This window comes from Ixodes scapularis, unplaced genomic scaffold (genome assembly GCF_016920785.2).
Source record: "Ixodes scapularis isolate PalLabHiFi unplaced genomic scaffold, ASM1692078v2 PGA_scaffold3__209_contigs__length_174095766, whole genome shotgun sequence".
Classification (NCBI taxonomy): domain Eukaryota; kingdom Metazoa; phylum Arthropoda; class Arachnida; order Ixodida; family Ixodidae; genus Ixodes; species Ixodes scapularis.
The window spans coordinates 19,883,466-19,903,609 of NW_024609868.1; the positions used below are offsets into that span (position 1 = coordinate 19,883,466).

At 46.4% G+C, this 20,144-nt stretch overlaps 1 pseudogene across 1 annotated transcript; it reads left to right on the forward strand.

Annotated features, from left to right (window-relative positions):
* Positions 1–8,374: 8,374 nt before the first annotated feature.
* Positions 8,375–19,841, forward strand: LOC8039408 (annotated as a pseudogene). The gene is made up of 2 exons (XR_005717936.2): positions 8,375–8,555; positions 18,842–19,841. The product of XR_005717936.2 is annotated as a neural Wiskott-Aldrich syndrome protein-like (transcript).
* The last annotated feature ends 303 nt before the right edge of the window (positions 19,842–20,144 follow it).

Genomic DNA, 20,144 nt, shown 5'->3' on the forward strand with positions numbered 1-20,144 from the left:
GTCAACTGCAAAAGCTTGACATTCACTTTAGCGTAAGCTTGACCCGCATGCAGTCACACTATGCTGCTAATACTACATCCTATGAAAGACAGTCCGCCGACACCGTCTGTGACCTGTTTCTTCCTTGTATGACAGTCACATCTGACGCACAAAAACTGTTCGCAAACATGTTCGAAACATGTATGAAGCAAACATGATCCGAAGATGCTTTAGGCGTGCCCGCGGATAATTTTGTCATCATGTCCGCAGAGAAACTCCGCGTCTTCTGTACGATGTCCTGTCAAGACCGGTTATAACGAAGTCGGTCATAACGAAATAGCGGATATAGCGAATTTATTTCCGATTCCGGTTGACTTCGTTATAAACGGTCTCGACAGTATTAGAGGCAGTGTAACCGCTGCTTCAGAACGGCAATAACAGGGCGTTAGACCGATTAGGACGGAATCGGTTGTTGCTTCCATCTCGTTGGCTTCTGCGTGATGATAATGGAATGGTCGGGACTATATATATATAGCCCCGCCCTTCGGTTCTTAATTAAGCCGTCAGCCTAAATCCAACGAAAATTTGCGCCTGACGCTTCTTCACGCTCCCTCCGTTGGGGGAAACAGCACGGACATCTTCTCCGCGTGCACCGTAAAACAAAACAACAACAAAAAAGTATGCGCGTGTCCACTCTGAATTAGCGTAAAAAGATATATCGTAAGCACTAAAAACAACATTGCGTCCCAGATATTTTCTTTTCACTTTCCCGAAGGAAGCGAATTAGATTGCCTCCATGTTGTCTAGGTCACCGAAGCGACCTCCGCGATCTAACGTCGTACATCCATTCAGGTGTAGACGCACAGGTGGCAGCGTGGTGGACGCGCCCATGCCCGTCTATATATACGTGTATATAGAAGGGGACGGTGGGTATCATCAATAAAACGGCCCGAGAGAGAAAAAGAGAGAAAAATCAGAAGCGGGGCACCGTACTTGCTCACCGCTGTATAGCCACCACGATCACGTACAGTTTGAGGTCTGCGCCAGATATTCAGACGCGCGAAATGCGAAGAAAACAAACAAAAACACGGGCACATAAACAGGTAGGCACACTTCTCCGAGTGTACTAAGGGCCGAGCAAGCAAGCAGTCATCCTGCCGGCTTATTCTGGTTTAGGCAAGCGAGGGCTCATGTCCTATATATAACGCCGTTTCGATAACCCGTAATGAAAAGCAATCAAGAACGCGCACGTTCGTGTGTGTGTGTGTGTGGGCAGTCGAACACGAAATAAAATTTAAATAATCAAATACGCTCACCGTGCGCCGCAAATGCGTCCTCGCAGGTTTGCATCTTTTCGCGCCAACATCCCTTATTATCGTTTTATTATTTTCTAGATTAGCCTACCTACCTGTTTTTCATTTAAAGATTTCGTTGTTTTCTTTTATCGGGAGTCTATAAATCGAACAGGGACTTCATCGCGGTGTGACCGCGAAAACCGCGCGGGGAAATTCGTGTCAGAGTGGAATTTACGAGCTTGTCGGGGAAACGTTTGGCGCAGCTTGTTTTTTTTTGTGTGTGTGTTTTGTTTTGCTTATTTTTTGTGTTTTCTACGCCTCTTTATCGTTGTTTATTTTTGTAGCGCCTGCTACGCTCCCGAATCGAACAATAAATTTAAGGCAGTTTTAGCGTAGCGTTGCCGTACGGAGATAGCTGCATGGCAGCTCGCGCTGCACTTTCGAAGCAGGCTCTTCAACGCGCCGCGCAAGGAGCGTCCCATACCCAAGCCCCGCGGTAACGGTACGCTAAAACTGCTTAGTTTGTATGCACGTTGCTTGCTTGCTTTATCAAAGAACACAAATAGACTGTTTTGATAACTGCAAGAAGCTCTTAGAGGTACATGGTTGTTGAGCACGTGCCGATTTCCCCACCTTGCGATCAAAGTTCTCGGTCACAAACAGCTAATTCGTTTGTGATTGAGACACGGAGACCTCGTAGAAGAACACATGTGTTCATATAATACGGCAAGCGTAGGACGCGTCAGAAACCAAATTCAGTCTAGCGATTAACCGCATCTGGAGCCGCATATATCCGTGTGTGCATTGCTGTTGAGCGCGTGCTGACAAGATGACTTTACTGCGTGCATGACGAAACCGGAGAGTCGGCGTCCTCTCCAAGCTTATTATTTTCTTACGACCTTATTTTACTGTAACGACAAACAACCAACACTGTTTGTTCACATATACTTCAATAACACCCTTGTTGGAAACTTTTCTGCCGCCTGAAAATAACCAAACATTGGCAATAAATACACACACAAAAAAAGAAAAAAAAATATGCGTGCGAACATTTGTTTTTGTTGTTATAGTTTTTCGAAGAATAGTAGAAATCATTCAATAATTGCATTCCGCGCGAGCTTACATGCTCAGAACACGTTCTACAGCCCACTACACTCTAAAAAAAAGCCCGTGTGTCTACTTTCCCGCACAACACTCGGAGAGCCAATCACCGCAACTTATGGAGGCAGCTCAGCGAATGACAATGTCGAAACATATGTAGTCCAAAAACGCAGTCTGAGTTGTGACATTAAGCAATGCAAGCGTGACGTGTTGCGTTGCTTAATGTCACAACTAAGACTTGAAATTTAGTTCAGAACATTATGTAGACCGCGTGCGCAGGGTTAAAGCCTTGGAAGGTGCCTATTTCGGATTCTAACTCGGGGATAATCGCCGCAAAAATTAAGTAATTTCTTATCGCGTTGTCCACAGCGCATGCTCAGAACGAAATCCCATTCATCGTCTGCCAAGAGCGACCACTTTGACCAATTGTCGAATGGACGTTGGAAGCGTCGGGGAAGCTTTTCGACAGCACGCACGCGTTCACCAGCAACGGACTCAGCTACACTCTAAAAAAAGTTTGTGCGTCTACTTTCACGCAGAACACTTTAAAAGCCAATCACCGCAACTTACGGAGGCAGCTCAGCGAATGACAATGCCGAAACATATGTTTAGACCAAAAAACGCAGTATGAGTTGTGACATTAAGCGGCGAAACGTCACGCTTGCATTGCTTAATGTCACAACTCAGACTGCGTTTTTTGGTCTAAACATATGTTTCCGCATCGTCATTCGCTGAGATGCCTCCGTAAGTTGCGGTGATTGGCTATCCGAGTGTTGCGCGGGAAAGTAGACTCACGGACTTTTTTTTAAGTGTATGGCCACCAGTAAACACCGCCCATAGATGACTTGTACAAAACGTCATCGCGTCATGCTGTTGGTCATTCGTATAGTTATTTCTTGCCGAGATGGTGGGCTTAGGCTGCGGTAGATAGGAGCTCAGCGTGCGAGGCCACGATAATGGCCGCTGGTAGGACGTCAATGCAAGTCACGTCTTAACTGTATACTACTCGAAGCTAATAGCTACCTAAAGTTCCTAGTCTCTGGGACCAGGACCGTCCCCCTGTAGCATTGATTCGGTTGAAAAACCTCAGCCCCTAAGACAAGAGACCAATTTATACACACACTTCACAGAGCACCACTGAGTTGCCAGTTAGACAATCGCTCAAAGCCGTCACGTAGCCGTAATATTTCATTTACGTCGCACGATAAGCAGTGCACATGCGGTACCAAAGTGACAGATTAATCGGACGCTGCGACCATATGAATCACTTCGGCAATCGGTGGTCGACGCACAGTGAAGCGTGCAGCTGAGACTGGCCGCCTATTTCGTATCTCCGTGTCAAATCGTCGATCGTGTTAGATTCGGCCAGTGTCTCGGGCGTGCTTCTTTGTCCAGTGTTGATGCGTGCGCGTGCGTTCTTCCTTTTTATTTTCTTCGTTACGCTAGCTTCGCGTCGGGTAGGAGTCCACACGCTCCAAATTAAGCTCTCTACAATAATCGCGGCTTTGTAGAAGACCGTGTGCGAGTAATAAAGCCGCGTGCCTCGAAAAGAAACCAGCAATCATTCCCGAACTAGACTCGTAAAAAAAAAGAGGTTGCTTGCACGCGCGTTCTTGTTTCTGAGGGTGTGATTATATAGCTAAGCAGACGTAGGTATACCTACGTCTGCTTAGCAAACTCAGACCATTCGCCAAAAACGGTCGTACGTGCATGGCTCTCGGCTTCGCAGCTCGATGTTTATTGTAATACTTTGGGACGGCTGGCTAACCAAGTCAGAAGTATACCGATAGTGCGTATCCTCGAATCCTTAAACCGTTATTATTAGCACCTGTCTTGACGATAAAAAAAAAAATCAAAGCCTAATGATTAGTGTTTCGAGCGTATCGCGGTGCAGTATAACTATGGTGCCAGGAGCGCGTTTTCGAGTTGTGTGTTTAGCGTCCTATGCTGCCTGTACATCAAAAGTGCTCCCGAAGTGACAACAAATGACGTCACAGAAGCCTAAGTGTCATGCTGTTACATGTCGCGATCCTGGCGGTTGGTCGTAGAAATGCTAACGAGGAGCTGCGAGTAGCACAGCCGAACGCGAGTGTCGCTGTCGTCACGAAGTCCCGACTCCATGCCTGCCGAAGCTTTCGTGGACTGCCACACTGGAGAGCGACGTGCAGCAGAACAGGCGTCTGTCGCGTACATCGCAGCTGTTGGGACGCCGCCAGGATCGCTACCGGCGACAGCATGACAATTCTGTGACGTCATCGGGCGGAAATCGAGGGACCACTTTTTTGGACGAGGGTAAACACACCAGTCGGAGACGCGTTCCAGGCAGCATAGTATAACCTCAGCAAATTCTGAGAGATATACGAGATTCGATTCGAACAAGTAGGACCCCCGTTATAAGTTGCAACATGATAACACTCCTCCGTGCACGTCAATTTCTAACTGTCAATCACAAACGTCGTTCTCAAACCACCCTAGAGCTACCAACAAAAACAAGTCTGCGCACGCACGGACGCACTCGCGCGCGCGGACACACACACACACACACACACACACACACACACAAATCAGCACGAGGGGCAAGCTATTTCATTCTCGTGGACAAGCTCGTACATACGCATACAAATAAAGGAACATATGCACTAACAACGCGTACTACAAACAGGTAACGTGCACACTCAGCGCGTGCAAAGGCGCGTGCTTGAGCAACTCGCGCACGCGCAGGCGGAGCCGGTTTCCACGCAACGCGATGCAGCCCTTTTTCGGCCATATAGCATCGTGCTGCGGCACAGTTCAAACCATCAGCAATGGCGGCGTGCAAACGTCTGGGTCGAGGCGTTTGCTTCCTTTCGAGTTGTTTTCTTTCCTCCGCCAATCAAAGAGCCGAGCGCAAGCGCCCTATACTTCGCCGCATCAACAACAAACCACTCGCCGTGTCTCGCTCGACTCTTTTTTTCTTTTTTTGCTCTAGATATCAACTATAACAACAGTAAGCGACAAAATAAAATTCCCGGCGAAGAGATAAGTGCTCACGAGATTACTTTGACGGCCAGGCCTGGCTTGACGCTCGTTATATACGGTTCGAATATATATATTTTTTATATATATACACACATATAAGTCGTTACCGCTGTTGTTGGTGCTTTTTATATATATAATCTTCGTAATCTTTGGTTATCTGACGAAACGAATCTGTGATGCGTGCCGACGATCGAGACGCCGCGCTAACCTCCTAACGACCGTGTACTCAGACAAACCAGCCCCCTTCTTTCGGGGGCTGGGATTGAAAAAGAGTCGGAGGCGACCGGCCAAAGATGCGTTTAACCCACTTCGTATCAAGGGGAAGGAGGTGTGGGAGCGAAGCAAAAGGAAGAAGAAAAAAAATGGGACAAAAGTGGCCGACGCAAAACGCTCAAATTAGTCTCAATCAACTCCAGAAGCACGGGGCGGGGCTAATCTTGACCCACACATCTCGTTTCGCGATTACCATTTTTCTTCCTTTCATTTTTATCTTGGGAACTTCGGCGATTGATGTTTGAATGTTGCTGTTTTCCTTTATGTGGCGCATCTTCAAGAGAACTCACCCGGGTACGTCGGTATGCGTGCGCGAGTGATAAGAAACACAAAACGGGAGTTTTGTGTTTGTTAACGTCAGTCTCGGTTATTGATGTCTCTCGACGACCGTCACATCACACTCGGCTAATGACAGCTACAGGGTAGCTGTTTGGTCAAAATCAAACTGTAAGTTTGATGTGACGTGTATGAGTCAATAGAACAGGTCCTTCGTGATTGCCCAATTATGACGAATCGGGTCCTTTGCGAGTGCACTATGATATGGCACTACAAGATACATTGAACGGAAGAGATGGACGCACGGTCCTTGACTCTTTCCAAAGTGTTTGGCGCCTGGAACACATTAGGCTAATCCGCAAAAAGCATACAGGGCTCTGATTTTGCCTTTTGGTAGCGCCCTCTCGATCAACACGGCTTTAGAGGTTCTTGCGTGCGTGTGTGCGCACGTGTGTGCCTGAATGTGCATGTGCGTTTGCATAGGTGCGTATGTGCATGTGTGTGAATTTCTACTCACACACACATACACACACCTTTGTCTCCATTCACTCTCCGAAAGCGTTCGAATGCGTTCGAAGAGGGGCTAGAGAAAAATACAGGCAGCCTCGTGTCTGCCCCCTCATCAATCCTACCAGAGCTCGGTGCTCTGGCGTTCCCGCGCACTCTCGTCTATTAACCTCCCTCAATTTCTAACCGTATATCTTGCTTTTCCCTCTTCCCCTAACCCCAAAGCAGAGCGAGTAGGCGGCTAGTTGGTCTGAAACACATTGTGACTATTTGACGAACATGTAACACCTCTGTCGACACATGAAACGCGCAAGCCCTCCTCCCCCCCTTCTTTTGTTCTCCCCCGGCATCATGGAGAAGATACTTCGTCGTCATCATGCGTAAATGACGTATCGCGAACATAACGTCATTCCATCCCGTTGTTGTCTATGACACTAAAGACCTATTCACACGGGAAAGTTTGCCTACGTTGTCCCACGCTACGTGATGAGTCACCGCAGCGGGGCATCCCTGCTTCCAACGGCGCGTGCCAATTGCTACTCCTTGAACTGGTCGCCGCGCTTCGTACGGAGCACGGATGTCTTGCTGACTCACGGCGTAAGCTGATGTAAGCTCCCGTAACATAGCGTAACGTAAGCACTGAACGGTGCTGTCGGGAACGGGCCTTAAAGCCGCGGTCATACAAAAGGCAGTCTCTGGACATGTTCGAAGCACACATATGTACGAGGCAAACAAGCTTTAAACAGGCAAAACGTATCCGCAGATACATGTAAAGCGAACACCGTCATCATTTGTATGTTGTAGTGACTGCAGCTTTGGTCTCACGACAATCGCTCAAACTTTCAAGTCATGACGAAAAAAAAACAAAAAACAATGTAACGCGTCTATAATGTGTTTTGATTATCAATATAATTTCAATGACAGACCGAAAATCGCAACGATTATTTATTTAGCCCACGAAACTAACGGTTCTTCACAAACTTCGAATTTCGACCGCCTCTCCGCTGACTGCGCTCGCGTGACCTGCCGAGAATGCGTCACTAACAGTGACAAATCCGAGTTTTATCTCTGAGAGGTATAAACTGCTCACCATAAACCAGAACAAGGAAAAGCTGTTAACTGTCACACAGTATTAAACAAAAAAAAAAAAAAGAAAGATGGCCCGTACAAAATGTTAAAAACCGAACCGAACGACTGCGAAAAGCGGGCCCGAAAGAGGAGGCGGCGGTTGCGCTGGAAAAAGATAACAAACGTACAAAATAATGCTTCAATGGTGGGAGGGTAATAAATAGGTGAGAGAGAGAAAGAAGAGAGAGAAGAAGCTACCGCCACGTCCTCCTCCTCTCCACCTGGCCCTATTCAAGCCGACCCGTCGCTTGAGCTCTGTCGATGAAGCAAGAGCAGGAGCAACACCAACGGCCACGAAGCGTATTTTGTCTATTTCTGCGTCTTGAAGCTATTCCTTTATATATATATATATATATTTCGTGTTTGCGTTTTTCTCTTTTTCTTCTTTCTCATCCTCTGCCTTATCCCGTTTTATTGCTGCGTGCCTATAAGACGGTTTGGTGGTCCTTTTTGTCTTCTTCTGCTTCAATTTAATGTTCCCCTTTCCCCTCCGCCATTTTTTTTTTCTTTTTGCAGACCTTCTTAGCCGTCTGCCGGCCGACAAAAAGAAAAATGGCGGACGAAAAATAAAACACGCAGTGACGTCGTCTGCATTCCCAGACCGGAAAACTGGGATCGGCGACGCTGAGAGAAGAGGGTGAGGGCGACAATCTGAGACGAAGGGGCTGCAAAGGAGAGAGGGAAAGAGACGTCACGTGACGTGATCACGTGTCCCTACAGTCACGTAGCGGAAGACCACGTGACGCGACACTCCCCCCTCCTCCTCTCCCTCTTTTTGCGTCGTGCGTGAGTTATAAAAGAGGCGCGTTGTCGGAACGGGATCGGATTACGACTCCAGCGGATCGTTCATCGCACTTCGAGAGGAAACCTTCTCCGTCGTCGACGACCAGTCCAGGACTTTTCTTCGTGAACCTCTCCTCGCAGAGTTTCAACCCCCCAAAAAAACCAACATGTCCAGCCCAGCAGACGCATGCTGCGGTGAGTGAATCTACATGTTTTGTTCGACGAACTCTAGCTTGAGAAACGCGTGTCAAAGGAGAAAAAGCAACTAGAAATTCGTTGCCAGTAGGCGCGTTAAACCAAATTTATATCCGTCATTAAAAAAAATGCTTAGCGGTTTTTTTTTGTACACAAAGTCGTAAAATCTGGTAATGGCCACTGATCATATTATTTGTTTTATTGTTGCCTATAAAGGTAATAGTCAAAAATAGTCTGATACAAAAAAAAAGGCAACATGTCCAGCCCAGCAGACGGATGCTGAATTCGGCTAATCTCGATATTTAGTCGACAAAGTGTAACTTGTAAAGTCAAAATTAGAAAAACAACCAGAAATTCTTTTCCAGTAGTCTCGCCCGTAAAACCATCTTTATCACTTAAGCACAAATATAACTTTGCGGGATTTTTCTTTGTTACAAAGGCTTATAATTTAGTAATCGACACCAATCATGATATTATGAGTTATTTTTATGGTACCTATGAAGGCGCTAAAATAATCAAAGTAAACATGTTCAAGAGCTTTAAAAACACACACAAAAAAAATAACGAACTATCTTGGTCCCTGGATGTTTTTCATTTTCGTTATGCAGCATATAAGAGCTTTACCTGTTCAGTACTAAGAACTTAATCAGGTAACCGATTAGGTATTTTTTTCAATATTCTACGCTTTTAGGGCGAGATGCCTGACTCCTGACCAAACAAACAAACAAAAAAAAAAAACATGTAATAAAAGTCGGAATTTAGAAGCAACGCCTGTTTAATGTGTAGCAGCGTTTGCCGGTAATTCTCACACCCCAGATAACGCCTACAAATATTTTGCACAGGAGTTCCATTTTGCCGTAGGAAAGTTTTTTTTTTTTTATTGTTTTTTTTTTACTTGAGTGCAAGCCTTTCTCCGCCTCTCACAATAGCGTTTGAAATGTATTCTCATGACTTAAGTATAGAGTACTACAGATGCTACTGTCGCTTCGACTTACGGTTGTACGCGAGTTATAGAATAACGAGTAATGGTGGCTAGGAGTAAAATTCTAATCACCCGTTTTCTTCGAGTTTTTTTGTGCAAAAAACAACAACGGTAAAAAAAAAACAGTACGGTCTCAAATTTATTATTGACTAATTTTATTGACCTACGTGCGGCCGGCTCAACCTTTTAATTTTTTAATATTTTTTTTATGGGGATTCATTTAATGAACCCAGGATGATGCCCGACTAACTGCATTTTTGGTGCTTGTTTCTAACTTAAAAAAAAAACGCGCCACCCTGAAGCTAGAAAAATATAACAACAAAATGACACAATTAAAAAAAATATATATGGCCGAATTTTCTGTCTATCGTCCTGAAGGTAATTGCTGTGTGCGAGGGCGCCCAAACGAGTTTAGCGACCTTTCCTTCGTACGTGGGACGCTTCCCTGCACCAACTGGAATGTAGCGGAAAAGCCAACTTTCCGGAAGAAAAGATGCTCGATGCAACAACGGCGTTAAAAAACAAAACAAAAAAAAACACTTTTGTTAATTTTACGGTTCGTGAAAAAATGCCCAAGGACATTTATAGCTAGTTATCTGCATTCATGCTGAATGCACCACATACTTTGTATGTGTTTGAGAGGGACCAGGTTGTCAACTGTCTGTCATCGAAACTTGGCGTATGCATCATGTCTCGCAGACTATTTCTCCAAACAATACGAACTTGTAGCGGACCGTTAGCGTGTTCCGCGTACCGCACCACCGTACCCGAGGCGCGCGCTTAAAATCTTCAGTCTCCGGTAGTGTGGTACGCGGAACACGCTAACGGTCTGCTAAAAGTTCCTAATGATTCAATAGAGTACCGTACGGCTATTAGAAATACCGGTGATTTAGCTTAGACAGTTCTAAAGGACGGAAACTGTTTTAGAAACGCGTAAGAAGCCACGCTTTTTGATAAGCGCAAAGCTTAACACGGAGCACCTAAGCCTAACGTGGCGGTTGCGTAGCAGGTTGTAGCAGGCGACACGGTGTTTGTTCGAAAGGTTCGTAAACTACTTGGTTCGCAAGAAGATTAGGTAAAAAAAAAAAGCGTTTGATAGAAAATATGTAATTACAACACAATATAGTTTGTGATTGAGCTCGTCAGGTTTTTGGCGCCACATTTTTGGTGGCTCAACAAAATGACGCTCAACCTCACTTCCCTTAACAACAAGAAGGCGTTTATTCCTTCCCTCAGTTTTACGCCACATAACCACGTAAAGTTGTTCAAAAATTAACATAATATATTCTATGGAATTGTTACAGCATGGGCCCTAAACTCGTCGAACACAAAGTTGGAGCCGAAAGTTCGCAGAGCGCGCTGATTGGACGTTGGCGAAAAAAGCGCGAAGTCATCGTCGTGATAGACCAATCGGTGCGCTCCGTCAACTTCGGCCCTAACTTTGTGTTTGACGAGTTTAGGGGCCCATGTTGTCAATCTGACAGTTTCATAGAATATGTCATGTTAATTTTCAAACACCCGTTGTAGACAGCTGAAAAAACGTAGGGTGTGGCGATCTTTAAGCATCTTATTATAGCTCCGCAGCCAACTAAATTGGGGCATCAGCTGAAAAAAAAAAAAAAAAAAAAAAAAAACGACGAAGGATGATTTATGATAAAAAAAAAAAAAACACGTGTCCACACTAATCCAAAGCACCACCCCTCTTGCGCCATTCTCTAATAAAGCCGCGGTCAGACTGCTAACACTGCATCATGCAAAAGAGTCAGTCTGCCGACGTCTTGAAAGGATACATGCGCATGATGCAAACATGCTTCGAATATAGGTGGCGTGAGGCGTGTCCGCAGGTAATTCTGTCATCCTATCCGCAGAGAAACTCGGGTGTGTTTCGTATAATCTATGAGCGCGTGACAGAGGCTTAAAGGCATTTTTTGAATCGCCCCTAAAACAGGGGCGTAACACGGTGTGCGCAACTTCAGGTATTCGCCGCAGTGCTCGGCTACGGTCGAACTGTGCAATCTATAGATTGCTTATGCCCAGTTCATGTTAATGCTCAGACCCATTATAAAGACCGAGGAAGCAAATATCTTTCTCTACACTCTAAGGAATGCCTGTGCGTGTACTTACCCTCAACACACCCAAAGCGCCAATCTCTGCGATCTACGAAATCAGCTCAGCGAATTATGAGGCAGAACATCCGTTTAGACCTCAAAATGAAGTCTGCGCTGTGGCATTACGCATTCCAAAGCGTCATGCTTGCATTGCGTAATGCCCCAGCGCAGACTTAATTTTGAGGTCTAAACGGATGTTCCGCCTCATCATTCGCTGAGCTGATTTCGTAGATCGCAGAGATTGGTTCTTTGAGTGTTTCGAAGGTAAGTAGACGCGCAGGAATTTCTTAAAGTGTAAGTTCTTCACCGCGCTCGAGCTGCGTAAAATTCCCGAGTTCATACGCGGCGCATGTGTGAATCGAAACTCAACTAACGCTAATCTGTTGTCTAAGCGCACTTTACCAAAGAACTCCGTTGAACGTTCGACGAGCCTATAGTGGCCCATCAGGAGCGTCCCGCCGTCGGCAAAACGTCGCGGCGAATCAGCAACGAAACGGGTTCTCTCTTTTTTTTTTATATGTTTTAATATTTGTTTGGTGAAGATTCATGCCTCGATATTTCAACACGTGCGCGAACAAAGAGCCCGCCTCTGCGGCACACAAAGCAGCGATAGATTTCGCAAAACCGATTAATGCGGTCAGTTGAAAGGGCCGTCGATTCCGCGAGCCTACCCTAGTGCGCATACCGTCGAGGCGTGCCCGGATATGCGCGGAACACCGGCGTCATTATTCAACGGTTTTGGAGCGCTGACCGATGAGGCAATTAATTACCCATGCACAAACCGTCGTTGAGAGCGTGACCCGCGCTGCAGTAGAGCGGAAACTATGAACCCGCGCGCTTTCATCGGCTGGAGGGGGGAGACTTGCAGGATTTGCTTAGTCATCGCGTATGCAAACCGACATGTTTCTAAAGAGAATTTAATGTCTGAAATCACCACAGAAAGGAATATATATATATATATATAATATTCCTGGCTGGTGTTGTCGTACTTAAATGTAAAGCGTCAAGTATATATGTGTAACCATTGAAGCAAAAAAAAAAAAAAAAGGAACTTGATGATTTTACTTATGGCATGGTGATTAATGAGGAGCTATAAAATGGCTACCGCTCCTCCTCATTCCTAAAAGTATATCATGGACAAGTATAAGCAGCTCTTAAGATTAAAAAAAAAAAAAGAATGGTATCTTCACAGTTTATCAGTCCTCGTGCAGTCATTTTATGATAGAAAAAAAAATTACTATCACAGACTTATGTTCCCTAGAAGTTTTGAGCACACACACAAAAAAAAGGGCTGTCATTGTTGCTTGTCAAGAGCGTTTTGGGCTTGGCCCAGAAAGAAAGTAAGCAAGAAAGAGAAAGAAATAACGAAAGATCATGTCTAGATAGTTGCTATTGGAAACCGGAGGCCATTTTGAACATCTGGTAACTGACACATAGTCACCCTATTTTTGTAGACTTTCGCTTGCCTTCCCGTGTTAGTATATCCATCCCCCAAAAGTGACACAATAAATAGGACAACCACATGAAAAAAGCAAAAACAAACAAACAAACGCTTAATGATATTTTTTATGGTAGCAAAGACGTAACCAGGAATTCCCTTTTTTTTTCTCGGGGGGGGGGGGGGGGGGGGGGGGGGGGTTAGGGGGGGGGGTGTTTAAAGTGCATGTTTATAATAATAAATATTATTATTATTATTATTTATTTTCTGTGCTTACAAACAACTTTTCAATCTTCACAGTGGTGCACGTAATATAGTAAGAGGAGCAAAATATTGCTGAAACACCACACCGCACAAATCGTCTTGCCATATTTAGACGATAGACATCCATTCGCGAACAAAGAAGGTGAAATCACTAAGGCACATAAAAAAAGAAATCCAGATGCTGTTTTTTTATTGAAGGACAACTGAATCCGCGACAAGGAGGATAAGGGGATACGCTAGAGGGATAAGTCCACCTCGCATTATTTTATAGGGTCGGCTGGACATCGGGGAGGGGGGGCTCAAGCCCCACAGGCCTTCGTTTTGGATACGCCACTGAGTGCTAGTTCAACGTACACACAAACATAGCTCAAAACCTGTGACGAAGCCGAGCAATGCTTTCTCTCGAGGCGAGTTTATTGCACGCAGGGATACACACCCACTTCCGCGGTATGGTAATTAGCCTTTTTTATTTCCTTCGACTGAAAGTCAGCGTCACCGACGTTGGCGTAGTCGCTGACAGCATTTCCCGTTGATTCTGGCGGCGCGCTCGGCATATTTCGACGGTTACTCATATCCGGTTGTAGTACGGCGCCGATTCCCGCGTCATGCGCCACACCCCCCGAGATGTCCAAGGACGTCTACTCTCGGCTTGCAACTAACGTATCTCTCTCTTTTTTTTTTCTTTAATTCCTGGCTTAGGCATTGGTGTGTCGTGTCCCTCTTGCCACTTCCGGCATCCGCGTGGCGTGGCCCCCCTCGCCCGCTGAGTCGCTTCGCGCCGGCACGTCTGGTCCGCCTATTGCGAACTCGGTTATAACGAACATCGGATATAGCGTACATCGCCGTTTGCTACGAAAGTCTATTGCATCATCCACTTGATTTGGCGCGCTTTCCAACTCCAGAGTTCGTCTGAGGCGTGCTTCTTCCTTGTACGAACGTCACACTGGTCATACGAAAACATTGTCGGCAGACATGATCCAAGCATACAAATGCACGAAGCGAACGTTCTTCGAATGTGCTTGAGGCGCCTTGTCCGCGGACAGTTCTGTCATCGACAGTCTCTTTTGTGGGATGTACGAGCGGTGTGACTTTAAGACGCTCTGTGTTTATTGCGAAAAGGGTGTAACGTAAGCGCCATAGAAAGCCGCCTTATTGTCCATTGTTCGTGGCGCTCTGACAACTGTGACAGATGACGGGTAGGGGCGCCCCCCACTTTCAGAATTTCGGATATTGTAGACACTTGTGGGGCCGTGGGGATTTCTTCGGGGATCGTTGAAGGCGAGGTTGTTTCTTGGAGAACGTCTCGTGACCTCGCGTATCGAATCTCTCGTGGGCATGACTCACACCCGCTTCTACGGATATTGGAAACCGTTTTTTTTTACTTCTTCCGTAATGTTCCGTAGACGCAGTCGATGAAATTCCCCCTTTTTTTTCGCTGTCCTAGATTGCTTATGCCAGTTTTTTTTTTTTTATCATTACATTTCGCTTTGTGTATTGAGTACAATCCCTGAATTCGGATAGTGTAATATACTTTAATTACGGGCCAGGTACCTACGGAATTCAGAGGTGGGGGAATTTTCTACTTGTCGACATTCCTTCCTACCACACCTTCAACCTCATAAAGCTTACCTAATAACGTTTACAAATAAAATACAATATGGCCTTTCCGTTCCCAAGAACATAGAAGAAAGTAATACGAGATATTAAGAAAATAAAAAAAGTTATTCGTACTCAAAATAAGAATGCGATACAACTTAAAATATAGAAAGGTAAGATTATCTCTAAGCTTAAAGGAGCTGTGCAACGATTTTAACGTTGAAAGAATTTGCATCTTCTACTTTTGACATTGTTTATCTTGTCGAAAGACAGAAAACACATCTCCTTCCTGCGAAATGTTCCGATTCCGCCGCGTAATCGCGAGACAAAAGTTAGAATATTTCCCGACCTAGTTAGAATATTTCCCGACCTGCAGCCGCGAGTGGCGGCCATGAGAACCAAGCGGCATGACGTCAATGGGGTACTTGTAAAAAGATAGGAAGTTGTGCAAATACTTGCTCGATAAAAAGTAATTTTTCTATAAATCTTGTCGTTCCAACATAAATATAAATGCGTCAAAGACCTGGTATCATCGACAAACCTTTGATTTTCCGGAGTTTTTGGTGGCGCCATCTATCAGAGGTCAACAAAACCGACAGCTCTATCTGCTACCGCGAACAGCCGCCAGAAGGCGGAGGGCGACGGGGTCACGTGGTCACAAGCGGTTGAGTTCTCACTGCTCACTGATGGCTCTAGAGAGAGCTTCAACGGAACCCCGCGCGTCCCCCATTTACATCACAGCGCACGTGACTCGAAAGATGGTGAAGGAGTTGAGAGGTGCGAAAACCTCAATCTTTGTCAATTTTTAAAATAAAAACTAGAACATGCAGGCAAAAGCGGTTTTTGTTCTTTACTTCAGAAAGGTCGCGACACCAACTCTCAAATTATTTAAGCAGAGCAGTGAAATTGTTACAGAGCTCCTTTAAACCCGATGTTGTTTTAGCAAATTCTGAGAGCAGTTGGAGCTGTTACCCACGAATGCAAGGTCCCATTCTAAAGGTTAATAATAACAGCATTTCTTTTTCTCGAAGCAGGTTGGTGGTAATCTTGTCAGCACAGATTAGAAACACACATTTCACACTGTCACGTGACTTAATATTGCGCTTGATTCATTTTGCCAGCTGTTAGCCATTCGTATAACACAGAATTTTGGCTCTTTAAAACTTTAACTCAGCTTAGCGAGCTCCAAGCCCCCCACCCCCTTTTCTCCCCAAAATAAACAAATAAATAAAATTACAGGGACCAGTCAAAAGCTCGCCCGCGTGCCTTGTTTATAAGAAGCACAGAGTAACCGTTGCGAAATGACGTCGGCGCGACCGCATTCCGCGTCGGATGAAAACGGCCTCGCCGATGATACACACCCGAAATAAAAAGACCGCACGTCCTCTCGCAACGACTGCGTGCCGCACGGCGTCCGACCCAATTGGGAGCAGGCGGCAATTAGGGGTGCACGGATCGCCTTTCGGGCGCCACCAGACCCGTTCACACTGAACTGCCGCTAATGCGGCGCCGCGTTCCCCCATAAAGCCGCGTGAAATAATACAGAAAGAGAGAAAAAAAAATCGTTGAGACGTTTATCTGCTACATCTCGTTGCCGTAAGCAAAAACTGCTGCGCATACTCATAAAAAAAACTCAATTATTGTATCTGCCAGGTGTTTTGTGTGTCTTTTTATAGGAGACCCACGAGGCTGCATGCTCACTGAGACGCCATGTTTTATTGTCTGATGATGATGATGATAGCGCTCCGCAACCAGTCAAAACGAAGCTATAACATATTGTAACACCAAGAACACATCGATCTCGTCTGATGCATTGGAGTGCTTGTTGCAGAGGGGTTGTGGAAGCGAAGCTTGCCGTCTCCGCACAGGCTCAGCTAAAACGAGCTTAGCTATGGTCGCCAGTGAATGTCACCTGAACTCTAGCGCTAACACATATAGCATTAGGTCTTGACCTCGGCTACACGAACTCTCGTGCAACAGGAACTCTCAACACAGCTTCGGTTGCTTTGCAAGATTTGACCGTGTCTGCTGCGTCTCCCACTTGTGTAGGATTTCCACAGAGAGCGCAGGTCTTGGCAAAGGCTATTTACTATATAAGGGTCGTGAAAGAAGCCTCGCTCAGTGTCACGCATACTGTTTCGAGGAACGTGAATGCTCAGGTCTGCATTTACTATATACTTCGCTTCTACGATCCATTCGAACCGACCAGAGTTACGGAGCCGAGCACGTGACGCAGCTCTCCGCAGGAGAGTACTTCGACGATATATGTCGTCACGTGCCTCGCTCTGACACGCTGGTTGGCTCACGGAGGCCGTTTCCCAAGTTAGGGTAAGAACGGAGCCTAGTAACGAGAAGCTATCGCCGGAAATGCTGCCTCATTCAGGGGCTGTCGAGCGTCGATATGCGGAGCGCGCTGTTACTCTTTTCACCGCAGACAAGCGTGGCTCCCAAGATAGGCCTAGCGTTTCTTTCCAATCGCCTCCTGCGAAAGTTGGGAAGGGGGAGCGACAGCCCGAAAATTCCCGGAGAGAAGCAAGAAAATGGTCGAAGAAAGGTCAACGCTTTCATGGCGCGTTCGGTCAAGGGAAATCACTTTCATGGGAGGCGTGAGAAATGAGAGGGGAAAAAGAGTAGAAAGGGACATTGAAATGAAGAAGAGGCAGAGGAGGGAAGAACTGGGAGAGGAGCCAAACTAAGTTTCTTAAAAAAAAAAAGAAATGAATATATATAGTATATATGCATATATTCCGGACGAATTTTCGAAAGAATCATTCGACCCTAACATCCGTCTTGGGCGACTAGAAGACAGAAGAGAGAAGGTCCAAGTCAATCATGTAGGTGTGAAAAAGTGTGTTGCAAAGCTGCACTCGATCATTTGCCCCTTTCCTCTCTTTGTCGAACCCCACAAAAAATAAACCGTTTTGACGCATCTATAGATACCCTTCTATTTTTCTTTTCCCCCCTTCCACGAGTCGGTACCGAGTATACCGACCAAAGCACGCACGACCAAACTCGGGGGACGACGGCGTCCTGTGCCAGACAACCCAACCGTCCACCACGACGCGGTGGCTAATCGTCCTTTGCGCCATCTTTTTTCCTCTCCCCTCCTCTTTGTTCTTGATGGCCAGCCGCGGCGGCGAAGCAGACGGGGACCCGGTGACGTCGTGCGTTCCACAATGTTCCGCGACCGGTCCCCAGGGTTCGTCGACCGGCCAATTGTGCGCTCTCTAGCTGGCAGCCCTCGCGTCCGATGTTGTTTTTGTTTTGTTTCTCTAGCCAAGCCGAGCCGCCGCCACTGCGTGCGATCAGCGTGGGAGAGCGCGCAGTCGACGGCACAGCTTCTGCCATTCACGCTGTTACTTTCTGTTGACGCTGGTCCACCCCCTTACTGCTTGTTCGTTATTTCGGCAAGTGTTGTGTGTGTGTTCCCGCCTGGGAGTGCGCGGACACTGTCGGGCCGCCGCTCGAACCGGGCTTTGTCACGCGCGGAGTTGCTCTAGCTTCCGTGACATTCTCTCCCTCCATTCTAAGTTTGGTTGGTTTGGAGGTGGTGCGTCCGCCCTCTTTATTTATCTTTTGGTTTGTGGATATTCGTGAACGCGGTGTCACGCTTTCTCGTGACTGGGCGTACGTTGATGCGTTTTAAGCGGTTGGGTGGCGTCTGCCTCGGCATCCCCGTTGTCTGCTTTCGCAACGACTGCGCACTTTTTTTTTTTTTTTTTTTTTTCTTCTCCGAGGGTTTTTTCTATTTAGGGGGAAGCGGGTTTGGCTCAAGCAGTCTATGGAAACTAAAATATAGCTTATAGAACTAGAGCTGTGGAGCACGCTCTGTATGTATGAGCACTTATCAATAATACGTTCAATGACCCGACCCGTGCATTTCTTTTTCTGTGTACAGACGAGAAGCCCGAGGGCTGCTGCGACCAGGGCGCCGACGCCAAGACCGACGTCGAGGCCAAGACCGACTCGGCGGCCGCCGACGCCGCAGAGGCGGTCGCCGCCCCGGCGCCCGCCGGTGGGGACAGCGCGCCCGCTGAAGACGCCGGAGTCCTCGACACGAGCTCGTAGCGGCACCCGCGAGCGTCCTCCACCGCCCGGTCAGCCCGTGGTCCCCTCCCCCCCCAGCTAAGCCGCCGAGGCGCCCCACTGCTGTTGTCCCCCACGCCTTTCGGCCTTCTTCTGGACGTCGATGCACGATGTCCTCTTCCTGCCTGCCTTCTCCGGCAAGTCTACCCATTCGCCTAACAACCTCTGAAAGGTACGGGGAAAGAGAGGAAACATCCGAAGAGATTCAAAAACCAACGGACTCAATGGACGATCCCACAAGCACCGACGACAAGGGACCCAAGAACCGAAAGAAAACTTACCGAAGTGGACGAAAGGTGAAGAGGACGAGACATGGTGGTACAAGAAGTCATCGAGAAGATTCCTATCCTAACCGCTGGCTGGCGAGGACTCGCGCTGCTCCGACGCTCTTTATTATATGACACACCGTCTACGTATATATATACATATATATACATTATATATATAAAGCGGAGAAAGTCTCCGATCACTTAGTCGCAGAGAAGAAACGAGCGTTTATACGTATGGCATATGTCCTCAAGAGACCCGTCTTCGTGTCTCACGTTAATGATGCTTTACGCTTTGTTTAGTTTTTTTTTTTTTTTTTTTTTTTTTTTTAAGTTTCTCTCGTTTAAGCGGTCCAAGAAGTCTCCTGCATTTTTTTTTCTTTTTTTTTGTCGTCGCTTCTTGACTTTTTAGTTTTCGGTGTTTCCTATAATTTATAAGTACGATTTACCCTAAAAGAAAGAGAGAGCGAGAGAGAGAGAAAGAAAGCGTGTTTTTTCCTCTTTGTACATTTCCTATAAAAAGATAAAACAAAAAATCAAGTTCCACTGCCGTGTGCTTTGTCTTATTGCGTCCTCCAAGAGGGGCGGAGGATCGTCAACAGGTGAAGATGTGTGTACTTTATTGTGAAGGCTTCGCCCCGCAGTTTCCCAAGGCGACACCGATTTAGTAAAAGCATAGGTCTTCATAAAGCCAGCGACGGAAAAATCAACGAAGGGACATATTAACGGCATTAGCGCACACGTATGAGGAAGAGAGAAGGGACAGAAAAGAGTCCCTTCTCTCTTCCTCATACGTGTGCGCTAATGCCGTTAATATGTGTAACTACCAACTAGCCCAGTTATCAACCC